Source organism: Lytechinus pictus, chromosome 6 (assembly GCF_037042905.1).
Source record: "Lytechinus pictus isolate F3 Inbred chromosome 6, Lp3.0, whole genome shotgun sequence".
Classification (NCBI taxonomy): domain Eukaryota; kingdom Metazoa; phylum Echinodermata; class Echinoidea; order Temnopleuroida; family Toxopneustidae; genus Lytechinus; species Lytechinus pictus.
Window position 1 is genome coordinate 6,814,543 of NC_087250.1, and position 10,606 is coordinate 6,825,148.

Here is a 10,606-nt window from a genome sequence, read left to right on the forward strand (position 1 = left end):
AAAAGATGTTGCCTCATTGGCTTTTGAGTCTCAATTAGATTCATTTCATAAGTCCTGTTGTTGCTGCTGCTGTTAGTTTTTGCTGATGTGTTTGTTGAAACTCTTGCTGAAGTTGTGGTTGCTGTTAACGTTTCCAGAGTGGTTGTTGGACATCTTGATATTGTTGAGGTTGCCGGTGTGGTTTTTGCACCTCCTGCAGAACTTGTTGATACTGCTGTTGTTGTTGCTGTTGGTCAATGCTGTCGTTACATCTCCTGTGAGGTTGATGCTGTTTTTGCTCCTGCTGCTGTTCATGTGATTGAAGTACCTGAAAAAGAAATTAATTTATAGTGCATATAAGCAAGATACCAAAGTTATTCCTAATTTCACTGTCATTGTTATCTCTTAATAGACGGGGGGGTGGGGGGTGGAGGCACCTTTTGATACTTTGCAAGATTTATCCAATGGACAAGATCCTCAGGCACCCCCTGGGATGATCTACCAGAATAGCCTCATCTAGTAAGGTGTATTAACAGGATTTTGTACTCATTACATTTAGTTGATTTTGCATGAACTCAATTCATCAAATGAATGTAAAGGGTCTACCTGTAAAAAAAAAAATTTGTGAGCTTCTTCGGGTAATCTTTCTGAGTCATTTTACTCCTTTACTGACAAATTAATAATTAAAAACTTGATGAAGTGAATTTGACAGTTATTTGATATGTTGCATCTTAGGTGGTAGTGGTGGGGGTCAATAATTATAGAAATGCAGAATATTCATGTACCAATTTGGCAAGAGAAAGCAAGTCACACCAATAATTTATTAATATCAATAATCTACCAATGACTGATATTGGTTTGTTATTTTTGCAGCTGAAAAAACAAATCATCCACACCTCAAACTTAGAGTTTAATTCTAAAATTTGGACTGGATTCTTGACGAAAAGCAAATCAGGAAGACAAAAATCATTCAATTGTTATTATGTGACTTACTTTCCATGCCAAAGTGAATCAGAATTTTAAATAAGTTTAACTTACGGGTTAAATCACATTTCTAGGCTCTTTGTCAGGCTCTCCAAACCCTTCAGTCATTAAATTTGGCATGGCTTTCTGATACTATCTTGTGTCTTTCTGGAAATGCGGACAAAGCCCCACCTGAAGGAATAAATTAAATTGAAATTTTCAAAAAATTTCTGGCACTGTAATTTTTTTCTCACATGTATACATTGCATGTATATCAAACGAAAATAAAAGGAACCATGGTTTAACTTCTAGGTTTTTATCATGGGGGGGGGGGTAAAGTGGTCAAGATGGGTTAATAAACAAAAATGCAAACATGCAACAGTAAATAATATAAAATGTATCTCTGGTTGAGAAATGTCACTTCATATGCTATGCAATTATTCCTCATAATTTATCTTGCACACACATGTACACGTAGTGAGGATGTGTGAGGGAGAGAGAGAGAGAGCATTGTCATCGTACATGCAAAAAGTATTAAATCCATCACTGCCAAATAGATGGGGGTTGTCCCCCCCCCCCCCCTCCCCCAATGTTTCACGATCAAGAAAAAAAAAGAGAAAAAGAACGGGAAAGGACTAAATAGTATATCTTTTTCTGAATATTACGTCAAAATCTTTCCAAAAATTTAATTTCTGTATTTAAAATTCAACAATTTTGCTGGCTCCTTCGCATCTTTTGAGAACTTTTGCTCCATCAGCCATATTTAGCTCCCTTAAAATATTTGGCTCATTACGCCACTGAAATCCATTGTAAGAATTTTATGGTTGCTTAATGTAAAATTAATCTAACCCTTATAAGACTGCCAGGGTATTTTGGAGGCAGGAAAGATGGGCAGAAGGGGGGGTGGGGGCCCTCAAGATCTTGACCGTTAATTGCGCAATTGTGACAAAATGCAACATGAAAAAATGTAAATTTGAGTGTTCTAAAATTATTTAAATTTATTTTTAATTAACAAATTTTACTAATTCATGCATAAAATCAGAATTTGGTTGGAAATCTATAAACAAGCCCTTGAAGTGTCATTTTTTCAGACATGTAAAAATTAATTGATATCAAATCCCTTTCATCTGTAGATTTTGTTTGTTTTTTTACTTTTTTTATATTGTTGACAAAATTTTCTGATCATAAGCAACATGAAATTAATTGATTTCAATCAGTAAAAATAACTATTAACCAATATGATACAATTATAAATTTTGGCTAGAAATAGAATTTGCATTGGATTTGTTCATGAAATCACATTTTTAAGCAATTCTGACATGTACTTACATAACGTTGCGTAATTTCACAACCGGGTACCCCGGTGTCACAAATTTGTCTGAAAACTCATGAAACTTGAAAAAAAAAAGTCATGACGCGGCACCACGTTTCACATTGTGGATTTATCGCGAAAAAATGCTGCCCCCCCCCCCCCCACCGCTCTTTTAGGGTTAATTCAGACTGCACATCATGATGGGTTTTACTGATATTCATTCTGCAACCCATATTTCAAAGACTATCCATCATTTTGTAATCATTATATATCTGAAATTGATTTTTACCTGTGGCTGCATGTTAGTCTCTGTATTTCTACAACTGTGGCCAAATATTGTGCTACAAGTACACGTTCATCAGATTGGCCCCAGGCACTTTTCTTATTGTAGGAGACCAGCAAGCCCTGGCTTTGAAGTTGCGGGTCTATCCTTCTCCAGCTGCAATAGCTGGTCAGTTGAGGACTTGGAGGCTTTGTGTCAGGAATGATCTTGGTAGTGGCGTTGTCAATGGCGAGGGCAGAAGCAGACTTGGTGGTGGTGGTGGCATTCGCAGAACTGATGGTGGTGGCAGAAGTGGTGGACCATTAGTGGTGGTGGTGACTGCAATTGCAGCATTCGTGATGGTGGTATACGCCTCATCACAACAAACATTTGCTCCTGCTGCCACGCAGCTGGTCTCCGTCTATTATGTTTTAAGGAGAATAAACATAAAAACATTTGATTATAAACAAATCAACTTCAGAACACCAGTATATTGATTATAAAACTCGTAGATATAGCAGTCAAAGCGTAAATGAAATCGCACAGAAGAGTACATGTACCTTCATCTAATAGAATTTTAGACCACCTTGAGGATGTTATGCTCAGAGCAAAGTTTTTATTTGACAACGGTCAAAGATGAACATGGATTTAAATGTCAGAATACAACTCATATCATTGGTTGATCAATCGGTCTGTAAAATACTCCCTACAGATTATGTTGACCAATTATTTCTTAACATATATGTCTTTGTTATCAAACATGGATAGTTGGCAATATTTTTTATTGTTCTTTGATTTTTATTCAATCATGTCCATTTCGGTGCGGATTAATACGTGCATGCACATGTACATTCACAGTGTGTGTCAATTATATAAATGTGCATCATAACATTTAACAATCTTCATCCATATAATCGGGTTAAGTGCATAATTCATTTTTTCCCTTTAATTTGGGTGCAGCTATGGCGACCACAATTCTACCCCATTTGTCTGCCAACTATTACACGGATGAGTCCTGGGCTGCGGCCCGCACAGCCGGCCGCAGTTGCCTGGGTTGGTCAAAATCTAACACAAAATCAGATTTTGTATAGAGTCTAGAACTAAGTTAAATCCTCTAAAAAAGGCCAAAAATTTTGGCTCACTCACAGGTACCCGACGCACGCGTCTGTAACGTTGGCGAAGAAGAATAGAAAACAAGATGGCGGCGTAAACATCGGGCAAGTCTCTTCCGTCTATTCATGATATTATTCTCATTTTTTTAAATGAATTCTTCTTCAAAAATAACAACGAGAGCGTAGAAATGTCGGAAATGAAGTTTTATCCCATGTACATGATTTAGGTCTAGATCTTTTAGAAGGAAAGTAGAAATATCGGGGGTGAAAGTTTCAAGTTTTGGCTTCCTTTGTGTGGGTCTATGAGATAGGATCCCTGGCTTCTTATGAGAGTAACCTTACGTTAGTAAATGATTTTTACTCTCTAGAAGCCGCCTGGCTACTCACAGGCACAGCTTAAAAAAAACAATTTTGCCTTTTTCAAATGTCTGGCAACCAAACTTTTGAGAATCGCAAGCCACCCCCCCCCCCTCACAGTTACAGAGAACAATATTGGTTTTTGTCACCCTGTTACACCCACAAACGTAATAATCGCCCACAAATGTAATAACGCCCACAAATGTAATAACACTTTACCCACAAATGTAATAACGCCCACAAATGTAATAACACTTTACCCACAAATGTAATAATTTCACCCACAAATGTAATAATGCACTTTACCCACAAATGTAATAATTTTTGATCGCCCACAAATGTAATAATGACTTTACCCACAAATGTAATAAATTTGAAGGGATTTTTGGCGAATCCGTTCTGAACTAAAATCCTATAGTAATGCGTTCATATAGCACAAAAGTGCAAAGTCTTTTTTTCCAGACCCGGTTAATAAGACATAGTACAAGTCTAAAGTCTTTTTCCAGACCCGGTTGTTTCAAAATTATAATATACGTCCAAAGTCTTTTTTCCGGACCCGATTAATTAAAAAATTAAAATGCAAGTCTAAAGTCTTTTTTTCAGACCCGGTTTTTTCAAAAATTGTAATATAAGTCCAAAGTCTTTTTTTCAGACCCAGTTGTTTCAAAAATTATAATATACGTCCAAAAGTCTTTTTTCAAGACCCGGTTAATTAAAAAATTATAATATACGTCCAAAGGCTTTTTCCAGACCCGGTTAATTCAAAAATTATAATGCTAGTCCAAAGTCTTTTTTTTTCAGACCCGATCAGTCAAAAATTATAATATACGTCCAAAATCTTTTTTTCAGACCCGATTGTTTCAAAAATTATAATATACGGCCAAAGTCTTTTTTCCAGACCCGGTTGTTTCAAAAATTATGATATAAGTCCAAAGTCTTTTTTTCAGACCCGGTTGTTTCAAAAATTGTAATATAAGTCCAAAGTCTTTTTTCCAGACCCGGTTGTTTTAAAAATTATAATATACGTCCAAAGTCTCTTTTCCAGACCCAGTTAATTCAAAAATTATAATATACGGCCAAAGTCTTTATTCCAGACCCGGTTAATTCAAAAATTATAATGCAAGTCCAAAGTCTTTTTTTCAGACCCGGTTGTTTCAAAAATTATAATATATGTCCAAAGTATTTCTTCCAGACCCGGTTGTTTAAAAAAAAGTCCAAACTAAGATATGATAATGATATTCTAGTGGAATAAAAATGAGAATCAAGCTTAGGGAAAGCATCCATATTGTATTGGCAGCGTGCACCCCGCGAGCACACCCCCGCTGCGGTAATTAGTGAACAGGATGTATCTCCCCGCTAGACGCAGCTAGCGGCGGCGCGCTGCTCAGATTAAAGCAGATTAACAGGAATCATTAATCCTAGGTTTTATCCTTGCAGCTTCTCGCCGCTTCTCGCAGCTTGCACGCGTCCAACTTGCAAGCGAATACTCGTACTCAAATGATGTGCTTCTTTCTATTTCCGTTGGTGAAATGTGCGGGACCGATGCGGCGATTTTTCTTGTCCGCCCGACACGAAATGGAGGTATTAAACTATGAAATATTGAGCTAAAAGAGTCTTAGATTTTTAGCAAAATACTTCTTGTACGTTTCGAGGTGGAAAGATTCATATTGATATGAGTTTTATATTATTTCCCTTGCGTAATAATTATCTATTTCTTCCAAAAAAGTACGATCATCACTTGTTCTTAATCCGACCCGACATGAAATAGGGCATAGTATCTTCTAGCAATGTAAAATTATCGCTTGCGTGTTTGTTTGGGTCCGTTTTGACACGGAATGAAAGTATAAAAGAATGAAATATTGAGCTAACAAGTGTCTTAAAAACTTTTAAAAATATTTCTGTTACGTTTCAATGTGGAAAGATTCGTATTCATGTAATTAAACTTGCGAAATAATTATGTATTTCTTCGAACAATGTACGATAATCGCTTGTTCTTGAATTCGACCAGACATTTAATAAAACAAAATACATGGAATGTTAATAGATAACACAGGTCGTAGATTATTCTAAATATACTTTTAAATAGTTTTAAGGCGGAAAGAATCTATTTACCTTTCGTAATAATCTATGGTATTTTCCAACAATGTACGATTATTGTTTGTGTGTTTGTTTCCGCTCTGGCACGAAATGAAGGTATAAAAGAACGAAATATTGAGCTAAAAGGTGTCTTAAATGGTTTTTTTTTTAATATTTCTGGTACGTTTCGAGGTGGAAAGATCCGTATACATAAAGTTAAACTTGCGAAATAAGTGTGCATGTCTTTGAACGATGTCCAATGATCGCTTGTTCTTGAAATCGACCAGACATTTAACCAAAAAAAATATGGAACGTTGATAGACAACACGGGTCCTAGATTATTCTAAATATACTTTTAAAAAGTTTTAAGGCGGGAAGAATCTAATTACCTTTCGTAATAATTTATGGTATTTTCCAACAATGTACGATTATCGCATGTGTGTTTGTTTCCGCTCGGGCACGATATGAAGGTATAAAATAATGAAATGTTGAGCTGAAAGTGTCTTAAATGGTTTAGAAATATTTCTGGTACGTTTGTAGGTGGAAAGATTCGTATTCATATAATTAAACTTGCGAAATAATTACGTATTTCTTTGAACGATGTTCGATAATCGCTTGCTCTTGAATTCGACCAGACATTTAATAAAACAAAATATATTGGAATATTGACAGGTAACACGGGTCCTAGATTATTTAACGTGGAAATAAAATAACTATCCTATTCTTCTAACAATACGATGATAGCTTGTTCTTGAATCCGACCCGACATGAAATGAAGCAAAATATTTGGAATGTTAATAGATAAAACGGGTAGTAGATTTCCAAATAGTTATGAGGCGGAAAGCATCTGACTGCCTTTTGCAATAATCTACGGTATTTTCCAGCAATGTACGATTATAGCTTGTTTGTTTATTTCTGCTCCGACACGAAATGAAGGTGTAAATGTGCGAAATATTGAGCCATAAACTGTCTTATAAATGATCTAAAAAATACTTCTAGTATATACGTTTCAAGGTGGAAAGATTCATATATGTCTAATTAACCCTGCTTAAAAAATAACCATTTCTTCCACCAATGTACGATAATCGCTTGTTCCTGTTTAAGAATGATATAATTCACCTTGCCATTAATTTGATGGTTCAAATTACAAAATTTGTGATTTTATGCCATAATATTTTATGCAAAAGTATTCAAGTAATTTCATTTCATGTTTACATAATCATTGGATTATTTGGTCGCAGCAGGTGAGTATAATAGTGCTTCTTCGCAATTCATTATGACTGTTTTCATACCCGTACATGTATACACAATTAATCAATTTAATGAAAAACGCTGAAGCGCAATGAAAAGAGCAGGATCTTTCGCAGAATATTTATGTCCGCTACGCCCATGACCCTTCAATGATAATTAATCAATATAATCTAAGTCGGATACTTTCTTTGAAAAGAACTCGCCGCGCATTGTATGGTGAAAGCAAAATGACGCTTTGATCTTTAATGACTTAAACAGCACCTTTGTTAGGTATTTCTTAATCAGTTAATCTTAAAAGGGGATAAGAAGGAACATCCTGTGGAGTCTCTACTTTTTTGCCCTCTTATAATATTTTAATGCTTTTAAAAGTCATCCAACACTAGAATCTTTTGAAAAATTGGTCGGCGATTTCATGTAAACGGGGGGGGGGGGTCGAAACTTATTAGACCTATAAAATCATGGGCACGTTGAAATCAACAAAGTATATTATAGCTCTATGGTATAATTTTTTTTATTTTTTAGGGCGGTAATGTCAATAGGCATCCAAACAGAATACCTTGTTACACTCAAAAAAATAAAGTGCTAAAATTAGCACTTAAAGATTCAATTTTAGCACTTTTTAGGAGCTTGTATAGTGACTGCACTCGAAGTGCTGATTTAGCACTTGCACCCGGGCTACTTTGCTAGCACCGAAAGGTGCTGATTGTTGTGCACTTAAAGTGCTAACTTCAGCTCCCTTTTGGGTGCTATCAGATCAACCCTTATGCAAGTGCTAAACCAGCACATCGAGTGCAGTCACTATCCAAGCTCCTAAAAGTGCTAAAATTGGATCTTTAAGTGCTAAATTTACACCCCTTTAGGTGCAGTAATGTGAGACAGAATGAAGATGGGGCATGTCAAGTAACGCATGAGCCATGTGTAGATGGCTGATCAATTTTGCAACAGGCTCTGGAATAATCAAATGACATTTATAGCAAAGATACCCCATCTTCTAAGTTTGACAAGACTCTAGACTAGAGTCTAAACTATGAAAGTAGTCTGTATTATACTTCTAACTTAAACCTGAACTTAAATATTTCGTGCATGCTTACCTTGCTTTGCCTCTGACTACACCGTGACGGAACCAACGTCTTGTGCACACTATAGATCGTATCCGGTGCGCGCATTCCATGCCTCATCAGGCCCAGGCTAGGCCAGGCGCGGCCTGATCGCGAGGCCGGACCTGCCCCAGGGGTATACGGTGGTCCCGAAGAAACGTGTGTAGCAAACTCACTAGCGAGCGGCGAGCGAACAAGTCAGGACATGAGTATGCAAATCCGGATCCCAGCTTTGCGAAGCAACCAATCAGATCACGTTTTGCAGTCAGCACTCAATGTGAAGTGCTACATTTTTATTTTTTCTCGTCTAGCACTCGTTTTCAGCACTCAAATATTCAGCACGTTTCGGTTTCCTTGTAAAAGTTAACCCTTCAAGCGCTGATTTTGGCACTTCAAGTGTAGAATCTCACTCAGCACCAAACATTTAGCACCTCAGTTTTTTGTGTGTAGAAGGTGGGATTATTAGAACTTTGATTCTAACTTACCTTTTGTATCGGCGTGGGGATACAAAATATATGCACATTGTTAACATAATTAAAAGAAAAATAGACTTAAAAATCGGGGGGGGGGTATAAAACCAAGTCCATACTCATGTGGGCACTTATGGGTGTAACTCCTAGATTTACCCGGGGCCACAATGCCTTGCCGCCTTTTCAGCTACTTTAAGAGATATGCCTCATTATATTGCTATATAACTAAGATAAAATTTCATTTGGCCTTTGTAAATGGCGCAAGCACGAGAACACGACACGAAGTGCGCTTGAATTTTCTATAAGGCAGATCCTTAAAAATTTTGATAGTTTTGACAAGTAGAGAACGTTCGTAAATAATCAAATGAAATAAAGCTTCCATTTGTTGGGGGGGAGGGTGGGGGTGAGCAGGGAGGTACATATATGGCAATTGTGTGTCCTCTACGCTTAACTGACTTATGGAAGGACGTGTTTCCCCCCCCCCCCCCCCCCCCACCACATGTTTGATGTCCAACTACCCAAAACATATAATGTCGGCTTGGTCGCTATTTTTAAAATCCCGTTCTTTAAATCTTCATGTTCTATTTTTCACATTTGTTTTTTTTTTACATCCTTTAATTCATTGCATTTGCTTTCTTTTCTCCGTTTTCACACTTTATTTTGCTCTCGCGATTTTTCAAATTACATTGAAAAATTATAATTACCCGAAACACTTTTGAAATATAATGTTCGTCTGTTTATTGCGTGCTCATTGTTCATAGTTTCATGTTGGGGTTTATTTTTGCACCACTTGGAATAACGTCAACCTGGTCAGGCTACCTGCTTTCACTCCTGTTCAAAGAAATCTTGTAATAGTTATTTTTGCCAAGAAATGCACAAAGATCGTCCAGACAAAAAAAACCCGAGATGCCAACTGTTTTCAATGAAGCTCGGGCTCAATGAATTCGATCATGGGCACTAATCACTCCTTTGTGAAATGACGAAGTGCCAGTTGCTCGAACTTGTCACAATAGCTCTAATTCTATAGGGAATTAAATCTATTGTTTCTTCGCATTTTATCGTTGAGAGGATAAAAGCATTGCAGCTCTAACTTTGTTGACAAATTAGACACAGGAGAAAAGTGTTGCTTTTTGGACAAAATTGTTAGAGATGTAAAATAATCATCAACAATTGCGTATGCATCAATTAACTAGAAATTGCACGAACACGGCAATGATTCTGCATGGAGTGGAAATAGAACATATCGTCCCTTTTTCAGTCCACGTTCATTTACCGCCATGTGATGTGCATCTAGAGCAATATAAAATTCTGAACGCAAATTGTATGAATATATGCGGATCATTATTTATGTACATTACTATATTTTTAAATCCCCTTGCCCGGCATCCGGGGTAGGAGGATGGGCGGCAGCAGGGTAATTTTGATTAGGGGGAGGAGTAACTTTTTTTATACTTAATTTCATATCGGAACAAGAACAAGCAATAGTTGCATCTTGTTAAAAGATGTATAGATTATAGCGTAGGGAGAATTAGATTCTTTCCGTTCCAAAACTCTTCAGAAGTATATTTTTGATAATTTAAGATCTTTATGAACTCGATATTTGTCAATTTTATACCGCCATTTTATGTCGGGTCGGATCTCTTTCCGATTCGAAACCTTTTAGAAGTATCATCTAGATCAAAACTCTGTATAGGTATATCTACGATTTTCTTAAAGTCAACCATCAT

General features: G+C 36.6%; 1 long non-coding RNA gene across 1 annotated transcript; it reads right to left on the reverse strand.

Annotated features, from left to right (window-relative positions):
* Positions 1-212: 212 nt before the first annotated feature.
* On the reverse strand, positions 213-3,005 carry LOC135154395 (uncharacterized). Its single transcript, XR_010293795.1, has 3 exons — positions 2,544-3,005; positions 1,018-1,134; positions 213-307 (listed from the first exon to the last, which is right to left on the reverse strand). It is a non-coding gene; the product is annotated as an uncharacterized LOC135154395 (long non-coding RNA).
* Between the last annotated feature and the right edge of the window lie 7,601 nt (positions 3,006-10,606).